The following is a 16,643-nucleotide window of genomic DNA, read 5'->3' as shown; positions in this document are numbered from 1 at the left end:
TGCGTCTAAATTTGACAAATATATTATTATAGTTTTTACAAAATGACAAACAATTGACACTTTACTGATCAAATTTACTGCAAAATCATATACGCCGCAGTAAATTTGTTAATTGTTACATTGCAGTGGGTTTGTGACTAAAAAAAGGGACCCAAATGTCTTATAATCAGTCCAAAATGACAAAAACCTTTAACCTTCTGAATATACTTTCTTTTCCTCTCAACAAGACGTTGATTTCTGATTACGTTATGACTAGGTCTGTCACAATAGCCAATTTGTTTTGTTTGATATATTGTCCCAGAAATAATGCAAACAATCTTTTTTTTATAAACTGTACATATAAAGATTATTTAGATAAACATAAATAAAATAAAAACCAGTTTTCAAACAAATCGACATAACGAGTGAAATCGACAGAGCGAGTGGTTAAAATATTGGTGACATTCATTCTTATGTAAACAAACACAGTAAAGTAAACACAATGTGGCTATTAAGGTCATCATGGTATGGAGGCTATGTCAATATATTGGTCGATATTTCGATAATGTAACTATTATGATAGGCCTAGTTACAACTAGCTAGGACTTTTTGCTAAATGTGCATATATTGTTATATAATAGAGGCTGGAGAAGTCTTTCATTTTTTTCCATATGCACTGAATTGCATTTGAAATATTAGAACCTGTTGGTGATAAACCCCTTTGAACTTTACGCAGTCACAATTAAGACAACACAACATATTTTCTGCAAAAGGAAGAATAAGGAAAATTAAATAAACATGGACAGCCAGCCAAAAAACATTGTGCTGCATCAGATAATTATGTAGTAAACAGTAGACCAGCCAGGTTTAAGGCTCAAAATGTATTTTTGAACATCTTTCTACATAACTGAATCTAAATAATGGACTGATTCTAGCCGGCTTGCTGTGTCAGTTTGAATGCCCTTGTGAATTTGTTATAAAACCCAGGAAGTAAAGCAAAGAACAGATATACCTGTGTTTAAAAAAGATGTTTTAAATCCTCAAATGTGTGGCTTTAGGCCATGAAATACGTGCAAAGTCACAACTCAATAAAAGATGTAGAGCATATGAAATATTACATAACCAGGTTGATTCCCAGATTCAGCTCATTAGAAGTCATAACACCTTTTTTCGATCAAGCCCACTTCAAAGCTGCTTTGGCTTTTGAGAACGAGAACGAGAGAGCTTCCAGAAATGAACCTGTTGTAAACCCATTTTCCGTTCTCTGAATCACCATCTTTCCTGTAGTCCCCCTTTTCAATCTCCCTGCGTGTGCTTTCAAATGGCAAGCGTTAATTACTTTAAAAACATTATCCCTCAGCTAACAGAGGATCCTAACCAGGGCAAATCAATAGCCAGTATGTTAAAAACCCACTAATGTCCAAGAGCCCATGATTCAAGAGAAATAATGACCTCTTTTTTTTATTTATTTTTTTTTTTCTCAAAGCATAGCCAAAGACTGTACAAGCTGGAGGAATCAATACGGAGCTCCTAGTACACTCCAGACAACGTCATCCTCCTTCTTCTGGGGTGAGAATGTAGAAAGGTGTACGGGACCTATAGAATGAGCTTATCTTTCTGTTCGCCCCCAAACTTTGTTTCAAAAGAAAGAGGAACAGAGTCGAAATGTTGCGAGCTGGGGAAGAGCGAAAGGGGGAATAAAGGAGGTCTTCACACACGGATGGGCAAGTGGGTCAGAGATAACTTGTTGAGGCCAACGACTGGGATGATTCGCTCCCGCGGTCAGCAATAGGGCTCCCCTGGCTCTTCCCACAGAGGCATTGTTCGGGGGGGGGGGGGGCCTCTCTTCCCTTCATGCCCCCTTTTCTCAGCACCCAGCAAACACGTGATCCCTGCTGACGCTTTTGTGAGAAAAGCCTTAGAAAATAGGGCCCTAGCCAGGGCCACCAATTAGCTGAGCCCCATGGGGTGACATGGTGCATGAATAGAGTGGCCCTCACAACGGCCCGTACACCTACAACTTCCTTCAGGTCATGCACGCCGTCAAGCTCCATGCTATCTGTCATGGTTCCGAGCCAGTGTTGAATATGCTGAAAGAGACTTGCTCATTTAAACCACCCGAAACTCCTGTTCCTCAATGACCTATTAAACGGAACATCACAAGATGGATTTTAGACTTTGTTTCACCTTCATGATTCTTAATCATGGCTACACTTCACTGAAAGAAATCAGGCAAATGGCCTCAACCCCAGCATGCCTGAATAAAAAAAAGGGCCTAAGTCAAATAGAAGGAACCAGCACTGAATTAGAGAGGGTGCGATAGATCTTGCCTTGCCGAATGCTGACCCACGTGCTGCAGTCTTACGTAGCCATCTCCGTCACTCTGATCACGAGGGCTCAATGAGATTACAGGTGGATTTGCTCATCAACCACCAAGCAACAACAACAAAAGTGCGTGAGCGTTGTATAACACAAGCGGGTGGCCGCCACAACACATTATTGCTGTCTGCTAATTGTATGTAGGTTTAAAGTGCTGTTTTATATGTTATATGTTGGTGTTTTTAACATATCACACAATAAATCAGTCAATGAAATCAGAAAATAGAGGTTTCAGCCTGGATAACATGTTAAATCACTTGCACTGCTGTGTCTGATCCACTCATACAAGCACAACACACACTGTCACTGCAGTGCTAAATCATGCCTGCTCTGTGGTGGTCCTGTGGGGGTCCTAACAATTGGAGATCAGACTGAAATGGGGATAAGAAAGTATGCAGTGAAGTATGAAGTGCTCCTTTATGGTCAGTGGAGCTGATAAATACATGGTAGGTGTTCCCAATCCAGTTATCCAGTATGTATGTATACACACACAAAAACATTCTTTTGCCTTTGAGCTTTGCCTGTGAGTTTCTTTTTTTAATTTACCCCAACCCCAATAAAACTCCCATTCCCTTACAGTATCTGGAGAAACACATGTAAAGGAAACTATTCCTCTTGGCCACATTAGCTTGCTACAGACCTGCTCAGATACTCCAAGGAACCTTTGTAGCATTCCAGCAATCCACATCAGACATCTGCAATTATTTTTAAAGATCTGGATATGACCTCAAGCTTTATGATCTACACGCATGTGCAATTCACCTTTTTACTCGCTCCAAAACAGTCAAGTGGTCCCACTGCAATCAAGCTGGAATGCCTTTAAGCAAATGAGCAGCTTACAGTACAGTCATGCAGATTTCCATTCGGACATGTTCGTCCGCTTACACCCGACGAGCCATTTGCTGGCATGGATGCTTTGCACACATCCTGAAATATTGTTAATCTCCCTCTATCCTTCATAATCATAATAGAGGGAGCTTAAACACACACACACACTCACACAGATGCGTATGCACCCTAGGATAAAATATTGTACACTGACCTTGATCTTTATGCCCTCTCACCTATTTTAGCTTTTTTGTTTTTTTTATTTACTGTGAGTCAAAGCCAGACAACTTCTAAACATAAGGTTACTGCCCCGCAGCCAGGCTAAGGCTTCTCAATCAACAGGGTTGCTAGGTTAGCTACAGGAAAAGCGGCTACAATTCCAACTCACGATGAAGATATCCATTAAGCAGAAGCATTAAGCAGATGGATGTTACCCAGTTTCAAAAAGTCTTTTAAAAAGAACAGACAAAACGAAAAGCAAGACTGTCTTTTCTGTCTTTTATAAGAATGTGAGAAGTAATAGGCCTATCTGTGAGTATGGTTCAGCTTTCTGTTGCACGTCCTCTCAAAAATAACCCATTACTGGTAGTGCTCATGGGTTTTTCTTTCAATAATTGGACTGTACAGCAGCGCTCCGGTGTAGAATCCATGGGTCCCACCCAGAGAGTGTCTTTTATCGTACAATTAAGCCGCCTGAAACTTCAAACATGCAGCTCTCCATTTCTCAATCCGAGTCCGTTGAGACTTTTAATTCAACGTTGCCTGCGATAGATTAATGACTCCAGGTTACCTCAGAAAAGCAGGTTTAAGACGCTGCCCCGAGTTCCACGCAGACAGAAAAACAGGAAACTTTTCAGTCAACAAATGTCTGTGAAGGTCTCGCTTTTGATAAGCACAAGGCTTTGGTGTGCAGCTTTCAATGCTAGGGACCAGACAGTCTGAATTTCCTGTGGCCTCCAGGCCTCTTGACACAAACACAGACTTGCACACTCACACACGTCTTTAATGTGACATTAACAAATGAGAAGATGTTCTCTAGCTGACACACAGTGAATGTAGCATGTGACCAATTAATTCAGTTTTGTATGAACTCCCATTGGTCCTCCACAATACACCCGAGCCCCGAGCCACATTCTCATGCTCTTCAGCCGCCACTGCCATTTATTTCCACCAAACCCAATTAATCAATTCAGATTAAAACGATCTAAACACAAAGATGAAAAGTCTATTAAAAGCTGCATTTCCCCTCAACTGAAAAACAGTTTTCCCATCAGTGAAATTCATTTTCTTTTTTTTAGAGATTGGTTGCTTGCTGACAACCTTTCACTACCATGTCGTGATTGTTCTTGACATGCCATCCATTAAAAAAGCGGAAGTTCACAATGAATCCACCTCTTGTTATCTGTTTAACCATTAGACAATGGTTTTTATATTAACTAGAAATCCCAGCGAAGCAGACAGTCTCTGTTATAATGAAGCCCTCCCCATTCACCCCCGACTGCCTCCCTGCTCTGCAACTGCACTCTCCTCTTTCTGTAGCAGGGTCAATTAAGCCACCTAAACACTACACACTGTCACATTCCATACGGGGGGTCGCCCAATGAATGACTACTTTCATTAAAGCAACTGAGGGAAACAAGTTCAGTAACAATTACCATATGGAAACTGTGGAATAATTTACGAGCTCCATGGTGCTTCCCTGGTCTTGAGCTGCCTTCGTTCGGACTTCATTAGTCTGAAGACTACAGTAAACGTTCACTCTTGTATCCACTGAGTGGAGCAAAGAGCTTCGCTAACTTTCGAGCCATTCGTCCGTCACTTTCTCTAATGTCGAGACAGACAGTGTGGCCAGGAATATTACAGCAAGAAAGGGTTCAGGCTGCTACTTTTTAATACTTTTTAACAGTGGTTCATTCTCAAGTTTATTTATTGTGTGGGATTTATGGGATTGCGTGGCGTATTCCATTCGATTGTGCAATCGCCTACAATTCCACATAAAGAAAAGATGCACTGTAACACGACCTCTGTTCTACAGATGTAGGATGTGTCATAGCTGCTCATTTGACACACTGCATTCAGGAGTTCATTCTATTCAAGCAAACCTCTGAATGTCATTCTAGCTCAGCGCATGTACAGCTTCAGAGCTGCTTCTGTGACTCATTTACAGTTGCAGTAGTCTAAAATCTAAACCTCTCAATAGGGGCTACAGTAGAATATTCAGCACAGAAGAAAACTGAGCATGGTCAGCTTGTAAAATAATAAAAGGCTGAAACTGTAAATTTACCTGAATCAATTTTAGAATAAATACGCATTCATATTTTGGTCATGACATTTTTAGACAATTGACAAACTTAAATTTGATGAATTTCTTGTTATTTATACAACATTGTTAAAGTAATTGGGAAATCTGAACTGGATTTGCTACAAAATCCTAGTTGAACTGAATCATGAGGTCAGATTTAAACCCCAAGTAGAGTCCAAAGCAACACCCAACAAGCGTTCCCAAGTTTCACTCCAGTATACATGAAGCCTCTGTGACATCTGACCAGAAAACCCTAAGAAACCCTATCTGTCAGATATCCCCGAATTGGACACCCACAGGCCGAGGGGACACCGGACCCAGCACACATGTCCAAGTGTCATATGATCTGCTAAAAGACCCATTAAGATACCAAACCTACAGCTGATGCCACGCCCCAACCGGCCAGGCATGCATGTAAAGCCAAGCAGCTGTCCAACCATTGTGTGCAGCTTTGGTTTCTACCACACTGACGTCCTGAAAGCTTTCGTCATCGCTGTGTAAAGAAAGCAAGCCATAGTCCAGTCAAGAGACAGCCTAATGGTCAACACACGTATGGTGGCTGCCTTCAAAAATCCTTTAAAACTTTTCCGTAAGTATTTGTGGCATTAATGCAGAGAAATCGCACAAAGAACCTGGGCTGCTTGACATTTGGCTTGGCTTCTACTCACATTATCACCAGAGACACTGGAAATAGATGAATGAACTTTTGGAGCGAACAACTCTAATGTCAAGTGAGAAATGAGCTATTGAACGAACTAAAACTGCCAAAATGTGGCCGTTGAACATTTGGGCGCTTGGGGGATTGGGAAGCAGTTGTTTGTGAATATAGGACAAACACAGTATCAATGGTTTCATTGATTAGAATCTCGGTTACCACTCGATAACCTCCCAAATGTAATACAATGCATTGGTGCGAATAAATAACCATCACTAAAGGCTATAAAAAGCTCTTCATAGTCAGCTGCATAAAATCGATACCTCCAAACCGCAGCATCTCCTTCAGCCTTAAAGTGTGAAAGCAGGAAGTAGTGAGGACCTGCGGAGGGCAACAGCCTTCTAAAAGTAATCTGTGCTATAAACTCAGGAGAAAATAGCACACATCTATGAATGGACAGAGCAGTTATAAAAGTAAAGTCACAGCTATAACTGTCAGTGAAACCAAGTAGACCAGACACCAGCAATAAAATATTGGGGCTTCATGCATAATTTCACTCAAACGGCGCTGTCATACCAGCAATATCATCTCTCAGGGTGTCGCATCAATTCGCTCTAATAGGATGTTGTGGATCTTCCTTCTGATTTGAACCAAAGCCTATAATACAGCTTGTGTTTTGCTTGTATTTTTCATGGATTTGCCTCAACAATTTGTTGAATATTTGAAATATAAATGAGGCAGTGTGATGAAAATGACACAAGGAGCACTGACAAATTTTTAAATGAACCCAACTAGCTGTGTAAATCAAACGTGTTTTACACAATGCCTAAAATCGCTGTAACAGGCCTTTGCCTGTTCCTCACATATTACTCTCCTCATTAAAAAATAAGCCCAGCCTACACAAAAGAGCCATTCTGATAGGAGAAATGACTTAGCTGAAATTGTGGCTAGCAACAAAGAGATGGAAGACTGCACTGTGGTGCCGGCATTCAACAGAATGTGAGCCATCTTATCAGCTTGGATGCACGAAATAGTGTTTGTTTTAGGTGCGTTCCCTCTCATTTGAACGTGCAACTGGCCTTGGACGAGCGCACCTCAACATAGGGCTACGGAGAGGAGCATAAATCCACAGAGCCCTGAGGGAAGAAGATCAAAGTCAGGTGGGGAGGAAATATTCCAGCAACAATACGGCTGGATCTGTAGCGCTCTCATATGTAGGTCAATTGTTGCACAGGAGCTGTGTATCTGGACAACGTTCTGATCCAGTAACCTTGCGCTAGCTCACGTAAAACTAGCATGAAGCCTAAACAAGCCTCGAAAACACAGTGCGTGTGAATATCGATGATCCATTGCTGCATCATTGAAACAGATGGAAGTGTTATGATCTGCCTACTCAGCAGGAGAGGTTAGCATTATGGATGGAAGTAAGGCTATTGGGATCTTTAAGCCCAAAATAACATTTCTATTTAGGCAGAAACAAACAAGACACCAGCTATTGAAATACCATGGATCAATGTCTAATTTCCTCAAGATGACGAATGATCTCCATACATTGCAGCAAACAAATCTAATTAAATCTTCAAGATCCCCCACAGGCTATGTGCGTCTTCTTACATTTAGCTGAATACCATTCTACGCGTAAGGATTTGAGAACAACAGAAAGATTCAGTGGAAAATGCAGATTTGAATCTTTCAATTAATGCCCCTTTTGAGAAGAGGGCTTATTTTATTAGCCTATATTTATTCACTTCTCAGAACTTCACAATTCTAAATGCCAAAGCTGAAAAAAGCATGGTCCTTGAAAGAAATGATGAGAAATTTTGAGTTACCAAAAAACTCCAGCTTTAAAATTGCGTTTACGCAGACCTATGCCGGAATGGATACGATTACTGAAGAATGGAGGAAAAATGGGTTCGAAACCTGATTATGGCATGAATATGCCCAACAGAGCCCTGCTTGTTATAGATCTAACCCCCACCCCATTCTTCACGTGTGGTTCCTCTTGCGGTGTAGGAAGGAAACAATGTCTGCCTGTTGAGCAGGTCCTTTGAGAGTGATGATAAGTGCTCCTGTCTTGTTTCTATACGCCAGGCTGACGGACAAGCAGAGCCTGAACACTGGGGGCCTTGTGGTTGCGCTTATGTTACCAGGCACGCGACACCACATGGCTGCAATTTGTTCATTAGATATGTAATAAATGCACACAAAGGCCATTATTGTTAAACTTTCACTGGCGAGCCTTGGAAAGCTAAAAATCTCCCCCAGGGCAGCTGTGTGCTCCGTCAGCCAGTTTCCCAAAAAAACACTGGAACAGCTGCATAAACTTAATAGTACAATTTTTGCCTATGACAATCTTGGATAAGAAACAACAACAACAACAACAACAACATGAGGGGAACCTTATCTCAGAAGTCTAAAGGTTTTAGGCGTCTGACTTGTTTGCAGTTCATCAAAAGCCTTTCATTTGAGATTGATATCTCAGAGGTCCCTTATGTAAATTTGCCAACACTTGAGCAGAATGATATGCAAAGGCAAAATTAAATATAGTTTGGGATAATCCAGTCTCCTCAAATCGTTACAGCAGATGCTTCTCTATGTGACGCAATCCCCCACAATATTCGACAATCCTCCATGAGCCACATCATTCTCCTCCAGCCCCACCTGCAGAAGCCAGTGGGTGATGTAACGGCACCCACAACTGTATCTTCAAAGCCACAGAAAAGCCTTCAACTTCCATGATATAAAAAAAAACAAAAAAGAAGAAAAAAACAAAAAACAAAACAAACAAACAAAAAAAAAACCTCACCACAAACCCTCTGTTATTTTTTAACCTGAGTGTGTGGCCCATTCAGAAAAGGTCATAGATATGAGAGACGGTGGAAATCACGTAGGGCTGGACTGCAGCCCGGCGGCACTGACAATGACAAGGTTCTTTATTCAGAACTGAACCCACATGAAAGGCACAGGAGAAAGTCTCATGATTACAGTGCTTCTGTCTGTGCTTGTTCAGTGCCCTAAAAATACTGCCTAGAAAAGCAATGTGATGATGAGTTACAGCAGCAGCATGGCCATTAAAACAAGATGAGAACAACCCAAGATTGGGGCTGATGCATTCAAGGGTGTAACTAGCGATCCTGTCTATTTTAATGCAAGAAATAAATACATAAATAAATAAAGGTAAGTAAATGAATAAGAAACCTACATAATGTAGAACACACATTTGGTCAAAAGAGATTGCACGGCAATTTCATTTTTGTCTTGCAGTGGGTAAACCATCTATGGCAACCCTATCCACGGGGAAAATGTTGCCGTAAGATGAGGCACATTCTCAGCTACAGACCTCGCGCTGCATAGCATCATTTACACTTCAGGGACTCACATCCGATGAGTAGGCTCGCTTCAGCACGTCTTAGGAAATCTCTGCCAACCAGTGATGCACGCTGTGCCACCTCACAGGCAATATAAGACTCATCACCCCATCAGTGATACTGAAAAGCCTTTCTGCTATTGAGTCAATGGGGCAGTTTCATTCTCCCTTCTTGAAGGAATAAGCTATTACCTGTTTCACTTCCATGTCCCAAACCGTCAGCCAATCATAGTAACGACTGCTGTGCATTCAGTGTCAGGTGGAATTTCATGTCAGTGTTCTCTGTGTGACAGAAATCTGAGTCAAGCTGCCAAAGCGTGCAATAATTAACACCATTCTCTGCATCCTAGCTACTTTACCGAGACAACAGAAAGGCCCTTTGTCTCGGTCTGTGACACGTGCCTTACTCTAGAGTCTATGTTCTTCACTATTTAGTGTCTGGCATTATTTGTTGAATATTTTCAAACGCTAGCACCAACAAGAAATGACAATTACTATGTAGTGTTGTGTAGAAAAAAATATTTGATTAAATATTTTAACCTTCGTCTTATTTTTAAGATATTACATAACACAGCTCCTCCCCCATTTAAAGCTTTTATTATGCAAAGAAAAAGCGCTCAGGTTACCAGAGGTACTATTAGAGGAGACTGTATTATTCCTATCGGAAGAAGTGCCTTTAGTCACTTAGCATTTTCTGTAACAGCATCTAAAGAATGGAATTTACTGCCAGTTCGTATTATAGAAAGTTGGGGGATTGGGGTAGTTTCCCTATCCTCCTCCAACCTCTAACAATTACATAATGCAGCTTCTGCAGTGCTGAGCCCCAAGTATGAACAACAGAGGCTCTATCCTCCCTATCACAGCCCTGTGAAGCATCCCAGTTATTTTGAAGCTGTAGCATTTCTTTAAGGTAAAAAATATTACAAAATGTTCCTTTAACTCACACTCACTTTCACTTTCTTTGCTCCCATGTCATCTTCAGAAATATTATCTCTCTAAAATGTGCTGACGCTTCCAAGAACATTACTGAGGTTCTTTCCAGACCCTTTAGAAGATGAAAAATAACAACAACAATAACAACTATATTAATTATAATTATCATAATAAAAGTGTTCTCCCCTTGTCTGTGTGGGTTTCCTCCGGGTGCTCCGTTTGCTTCCACAGCCCAAAAACACACTTTGGTAGGTGGATTGGCCATGAAAATATGTCGAAAGAAGTAAGTGTGGGTGTATGAGTGTGTGTGTGTGTGTGTGTGTGTGTGTGTGTGTGGTCCAGGGTGTGTTCCTTCCTTACACCCAGTAATTCTGGGCTCTGGGTTAAGTGGTCACAGACAATGAATGAAGGAATTAATTATTATTATTATTATCATTTTTAATAATAATAATAGCAAAAAATTATCTTCTGATAATACATAGATTAACTTAGTTTAATCTTCGCAATAATGTTTGTTAAATAAAAGAAAATAATACAAGCAAATTTTAGTACAAGATGCGGCTGTAATATACCGCAATACATTTGGACAAAAATATCTGATATCTCACATTATGCTCTTAGTATTTCCAAAAGACGCCTGCTGTACTGAGCTTGTTTAAAACTTGTTAAAAAATTATAAATAAAATTGTGGCAGTAATGTTATATAATAACATGACACACATACAATTTCAGTATGTTACAATGTAAGAATACTGTTGTCACTGTCATTTGGTGATTGTAAAAAAAAATAAAACAATGGTGGTAAATTAGTTTCTACTGTAACTGGTGGCTTTCCTGGCAGTTTCCTAAACTTTTACCTGGCACAGGCCTTAGTTTTTAGTCACAGTTTAAATTTTATGCTGCTAAATTGCATCAGAAGTCTTGCTTGGCGTGACCGCCATTTTGAACATTGCAAACTGCAGCATCTTCTGTAACCACTGAGTGCAATTTGTGTGCAACATTTATGGGTTAAAGTTCTTCATTCAGTTATAATTAACAGTGTAACATATCTCAATACCTTTCACAGCTGAGATACACTACTTACTCTAAAATGTCCTCAGTCTGAGACACAGCTATGGTGTCATTCACACATATCAACACCTATGGGCGATCCTCCATCTAAAGGGCCTCAGTGTGATCGAGAGCACTCTTTCCATTTTGACACTGTCATATCCTGTATAATTCAGAGTGTCCATCTCCTGCACATATGATAAGGGTCTCTATGTGCCAGCAGAGGCCAGGATGGCCCCTTTAAGCTCACTCTCTATTGGAGAGGCTGTTTGGAATTGCTGGCCCCAGCAATCTTGCCGCCAGCCCCCTTCTTCCAGGCGCCCCGACACTGTCTCAGGCCCTGAAACTATGGCAACGGAATAAGAAAGCACTCTCCATGATTAATAGATGAGAGAGGCCGTGCCAATCGCACTAGGGCCTGGGGACGGGACAGATGTACTCTCCCTTCTCGGCGACTCACCACCTCACACCGCCACGGCATGCGCAAAACCTGGTCCAGGCAGAAGGAACACACTGAACATGCAACATGCACCTAAGACTCCCTAAGAAACCAGTTTGCAATGCTTGTGCTGTTCAAGGTAAATCCAAAATTACTTCAGTGCTGTGAGCATTTAGAACAACCTGACAGTAACTTTCTCTGGTTTTTAGGATGGACCAAGGCATGCGAATTCCTTCATTCATTTTCTGTAACTGCTTGGTGTTTTTTATGCCCTTGTCTGTGTGGGTTTCCTCCAGGTGCTCTGGTTTCCACCCACAGTCCAAAAACACATGTTGGCAGGTAGATTGGGCTAGAACTGGGATTGTGTGGGTGGGCAGGGGTATTATTCAACAAATGTAAATCATTTTGGTCAAACATAATCATGTGTTTACTTTCAATTGCATCAAGGAATCCCTAATGTGTTCCTAATAAACTGTGACTCACAATTTCAGTTTGTAGCTGTCACACTTCTTAGGTGCTGAGAAATAATCTTATATGTTCAAGCACAAGTCTCAACAACGAAGTGAGCTTGGAGAACTCTGGCCTCACGCTATCGGTTGACCGTGGCCGTGTTTTACCTCAACACAGTGTGATTTAATATAGGGATATTTGCTTACCAAGTGACACCTTGCCAAAGAAACAAGTAAATCGAGTGACAATAAATCAACAAAGCAAGTCGAGAGCAACCCTTACCTCTTACACTGTGTTTACAACATAGCCAACACATCGCATCTGTAAAAGCAGTGTCAGGTAGAAATGTATCTCTCTCTTCTAGAACCACCACAATAAAGAAAATGATAACAAGCTAAGCTAATTCCCATGTTCCCATCCCCCGAGGCAATAAATAAAATTCTTTGTGACTTTAAAGCTTGTGGACAACTAGCCAGACAACTGTCATATCAAAATCAAATTACCATCATAAATATCAATATGCTTTCATACAGATACAATATACTTATGACCATATGACAATTTCAGACATGCCTGGTTTTATCTTCTTTATTTGGTCTGATTATATTTGAAAAGCAATCTTATCATTAACATCACAATGAAAGCATTAATGAGGAAGAAAATCCATGCGCACACAGACACACACATATCACCAATGCCAGAAGACTGTTGTTTTAATCCAAAGCCAGGAATCAGAGTGGCTGGCGCGACAATAATGACAAGTTAGCAAGTCGACACTAGTTATATCCATCTGTATACTGCTGAAAGATAAATGGTTATTTCTGTTCACTGCATTGTTCCTGGCCGGTGTTAACCGATGAATTGTGCAAACCGGCATTATTACCAGAAAATATTAGTAAAGAACTGAAATTATCATTGAACAAGATTGTATTCTTATTTATAAGCCCTTGCATACAATAGCACCTAAAACTGCTCCAATTATAAGGTACCTCATCCCTTCCACCACCCTGTCGGTGTGCTCATAAATAATACATGATCATGGAAATGACATGAAGCCCAAAATCCAAGCGACATATCGACACTGAATCTGAAGCCATGGTTTACACAGGCTCACTTATCGTAACTGAGCGTAATTCATAAGCGCACATCAATTATTCAGGCTGAGCAAATCTGCCTGTCCTTGACAGAGAAAATATAAATACACCACTGCAAGGAGCGATTCAAGCCCAGTAGTGTGACAAATCCACATCAGTCACACACAATGGCAGCCTTACTGCCATTGTTGGGGAGGGAAGATCAAATGCCTCACAGAGCATTGCTCTATACAAAAACAACGACATAATTTTGCCTTAAAAAGTTCACAAAAATATTATTTTATTCACAATACAATTTCGAGAGTGTTCACATTGCTGAGATTTAAAAGAAAAAAGTCCGACCAAGCATTCCACTCAGTCACTTAGAGTTATTAGGGCAGTAAAAGCTGAAAATGAGAAAAAGGAGAATGTTTTGTGTCATCACAGTATATTAGGTGTTTTATTTTTAATATTATGTTTTTTAGACACAATAAAAATCTTCAATTTGAGGATCTGATTCATCCAATTTAACCATTGATGTTTCCCTTTATTTCTTTTTAATAAGGCATGCTCAATCATCAGGAAAATGCATTTGCTGCAGAAATGATTTCTACTCCCTTGCCAATAATACTGTCAATAAAATATCAGTTTCACTACACGAAACGTGTGGCACTTGAACCGTACACACGTTGCAGACATGGTCAAATGGGCCGATTGCTCACAGAGTGTCACCAAATCCCAAACACCCAATCTGCCCTTTTTGTACTTGCGATATAACTGTACTTGTAGGTGGGGGTGCTGCAAGCCATCTGGCAAGCTGATAGGTGGGATGCATCATCCCTGCAGGTCATGACCAGGAACCTGTTTTTTTCCCCACAAATTGATTCCAAGCCTTCAAATGAATCAATATCAGAACATGGGCTTCCTGTGTTTCATGAAATCCACTATCAAGTGCAACAAAAGACAAAGCATTTGAACCAAATTTTTTGTCAAAGAGCTTAATACAAAACAGTCCTCTGAATCTACACGTAACATGTGAGATGAATTAATGGGTAAAATAAGTGTATGGCAAGTGTACTGCCTCATATCAGCCTGGAAGATTTGCTCCTATATAGTCCATATGCATACACAGTGCATGTCGGCTAATCTTAAAGCCTCTGTGTTCGCATATTCCTTATTTATGACTGACCAGCTACAGAAACTTTACAGCCATTGTCACACCTAAGAGCCACATTCATAACATAAGAAGGTTCAACAGAAGGGTAAAGTGAGCATTGATAACTAATTAAAATCAGTGCTTAAGGTCTAAGCGCAAAAAAAGAACAATACGAAAGCCTCTTTGAGTCATGTGAGTATAAAACTACACTGATAGTTTTGGAATCTTGGCATGGCTGAGGTGGCAGCTTGCCATAAGGGAGAAAAAAGGGGCCGGGAGAGCGGCGGACAATGAGCTTAACAAGTACCATCTAATGCTTCGCCATTAAATCCGTTACCATCATATCCTCTGTGTTCAGGCTCTACTGAGATACCGAGAAAAGGCTGAACGGTTTTGAATTAGGTTTTGACACGCTGTTAACTCTGCAGAAACAGATGCTCTGTATTGTTGCGACCAAGCAGAAATCTGGCCTGTTCAATGTGGAGAACAGAGCTGGTGGGGACAGAGCTGACATGGTCACACCCTACGTGACCTCAGGGGCCACAGGCAAACTTCAGCTGGTGACCACCCTCTTGCAAACCTGAATCAGAACCACATATGTACATTCCTCCACCTATAACTGATTTACGTGAGGGGGGAGTAGAAAGCACAGCAAAATAACTGAACTGGGAAGTCATTTTTGTCTGCACAGAACTGCTACTACTTGAAAGGCTCTTTTATTGTGTCTCGGCTATATATGGCTGCTTCAGAATATTTTGAGAGGGCTACAATAACAAGGCTACACAGTCTGTATCCTCAGTGTAGAAAAGCAAAAAAAAATGAAGTTATATTTCTGCCTTAAAGCTAATATCTGGCTCATTTAATTTCACTGAAAACACAAGTAGCATTCATCCACCCGGGGCCGATTCATAGAGCAATTACCAGTGATTTAAAAAAAAAAAGCCTCGGCACATTTTAAGAACGTCTTTAGCCCAGTTAATGCTAATACTGTGTTGTTTACAGAATATGTTTTTTTTTAATCGGCTGTTATTTAATAAAACTGCCACCGTAAATGTATAAATCATATTTTCGATATAATTCCAATGTTAAACGTGTTCCTCAATAAACCTTAACCCTATCCAACTAGTTAACACCTGAGCCTTCGTACTTCACCCACAGTCAGTTTGAAAAGCTCCTGTATAACAGCAGGTGCAACAAAGCTTAAGTTCATAACACACAAAAAGTGAATGAGCAACTCAATAAACCGACGGCCATAGAAGTTTACGAGAGTGACGTCAACACGGGCTATTGCATAGCGGCGCGCCTGAGTGTGTAAATCCGCCGAACACCTTCACAAGCGCATGCGAGGCAAAGTAACACCAAACAAGAGTTGGTTCACTCAAGGTAAATGTGAACGTATAACAGACTTAACGTTCGATCAGTCCCCACTGGTTTTAACGGCAGCGCACGCCGCCTAAACTGTGTTACAGCGCAGACGGATAAAGAACAATCCCCGTCAGTATGAGCTACTTTCCCAGCGCCGCCACTGCTGCTCCTTTATGGGTTACATACCGAGTGAGTGCGCCCCTCTTCACATCGGAATATCCATTGGAAATCCAAGTATCGAAACAATCCGAGAGTGCGAACTGAGAGCAGACACAAAGTGCGGGTCCGACAGAACTGGTCAGCGAAGCGGTCCGAACCATTCGTAGCTCCGGAGCACCAAAGCGGCTGCTCATAGTATTTGGAGATGAAATGCTTCTCAGTAGCGCGCAGCTCTCCCAGCTGTCACCGCTACATACACACTGGGAGGAGCCAGAGCTGAGTGTGTGAGGAGCGAGCTCTTTTGTTTACAAGGCGAATACACACACACACACTCACAACTACTGAGGGGAAGGTCGATTCACTTTAGAGAATCGATTCCGTTTCCCAGATTAGGATATTAGAATGACCGATTCAACGGTTCGATGATTCACAAGTCGACTCGGTTTTCTTCCCTAATCTTATTAATTCGCTACTTCTACTCATTTTACTATGAGTTACAGTTAATTAA

General features: G+C 41.0%; 1 protein-coding gene across 2 annotated transcripts in view; it reads right to left on the bottom strand.

The window, feature by feature from the left end:
* The window catches only part of sema6a (sema domain, transmembrane domain (TM), and cytoplasmic domain, (semaphorin) 6A), a 72,312-nt gene extending 55,935 nt beyond the window's left edge, over positions 1 to 16,377 (bottom strand). For both annotated transcript variants that reach the window (XM_066643507.1, XM_066643508.1), the window contains exon 1: positions 16,163 to 16,377. The gene's annotated coding sequence lies outside the window, so the exon portion shown is untranslated. The remainder of the gene's footprint in view (positions 1 to 16,162) is intronic.
* Positions 16,378 to 16,643: the final 266 nt, after the last annotated feature.

Source organism: Hoplias malabaricus, chromosome 14 (assembly GCF_029633855.1).
Source record: "Hoplias malabaricus isolate fHopMal1 chromosome 14, fHopMal1.hap1, whole genome shotgun sequence".
NCBI lineage: Eukaryota > Metazoa > Chordata > Actinopteri > Characiformes > Erythrinidae > Hoplias > Hoplias malabaricus.
This window is presented reverse-complemented; position numbering and strand designations above follow the sequence as displayed.